At 34.2% G+C, this 1,190-nt stretch overlaps 1 protein-coding gene across 1 annotated transcript in view; it reads right to left on the reverse strand.

The window, feature by feature from the left end:
• Nucleotides 1-1,190, reverse strand: part of Ano5 (anoctamin 5) — a 95,930-nt gene that overhangs the window by 30,975 nt on the left and 63,765 nt on the right. The window lies entirely within an intron of this gene.

The raw sequence follows: 1,190 nt of genomic DNA on the forward strand, positions 1-1,190 counted from the left end.
AGGGTGGAAGAGAAGTCCATTTGTAGAGTGTGCTAATGGAAATATTCTGCTGCTGAATACAAAAGAGTAACTGAAAGACTACTACTGTATACCTCAAATTCTCCTCTTTGTTTGCCCTATTTGACGGGTTCTTTCCCCCTGTGCTTTAGGTAGCTGTTTTGTCACAGATGATGAAACAGCCAATTAGTAATGCTGCCTTAATGTTATGTAGTAACTTCTGTATCATTTCTGGATTTTTTTCTTCTTTACCATTTTGTATTCTCTTTTTGAAAAATGTTATACGATAACATTCCAATAATTCCTACACAAAATTTATACAGTAGATCAAGCAGGAATGGTTTTCAGACACATGCCACTGGTTTTATTTCAGCTTATTTGTTGCACTACTTAAACTTAACATTTTACTAAGGATTGAATAGAATAGAAGGACAGGACAGAGGCTTGCAAAAGCCTCTACTGATGTCATTCAAGTCAATATATCATTTTCTCAAACTTAGAGAAATGTTTCCTCATGAAACAGATATAAGGGAAACAAGGCAAAAACGAAAGAGATTTAAAGAAAATATAAAAGCTATATTTATAAAAATATAAAGGAAATATAAGCTGATTTTAAAATATGCATGTATAACACTGTTTCATAGTTCTCTCTCTTCTGCTTTTGCACACATACATGCGCGCGTGCACACACACACATACACACACACACGTGCAAGTTCCCATACATTGAGTGCTTGTGCATGTGTGGGTGCATTTTCAACTTTGAATTGAGAAATATCATACACAAAAGTACCTAAAACCTAAGTGTACAGTTAGAATAGTTTCCACAAAATAAACACACTTATGTATCAGCATCAACCTGAAATATGGTTGACATGACCAGGACTGCAGGTTTTCCTATGACTATTTTTCAGATGGAAGTAACGTTACAGGGTAACCTTGGCTAAATGTGAAGCTTACACAGATGGTAGCATGCAACTAAATGTTTCTGTGTCATGCCTATTTATTGGCTTGAGTGTCTCCACTTTACTGCTATGTGCAAAAAATTACATTATTTTCACTGATGTGCAGAATTACTATTATTTGAATTAACCACTATTTTATTTATTCTTCTATAGATGAGCATTTGAAACGTTAATTTTTTCTGTTGCAAACAGTGCTACTTTGAAGTTTCTTGTACGTATATTCTGTGA

The sequence above is a fragment of the Octodon degus genome, unplaced genomic scaffold, assembly GCF_000260255.1.
Source record: "Octodon degus isolate 3935 unplaced genomic scaffold, OctDeg1.0 scaffold00159, whole genome shotgun sequence".
In the NCBI taxonomy this organism is placed as follows: Eukaryota; Metazoa; Chordata; class Mammalia; order Rodentia; family Octodontidae; genus Octodon; species Octodon degus.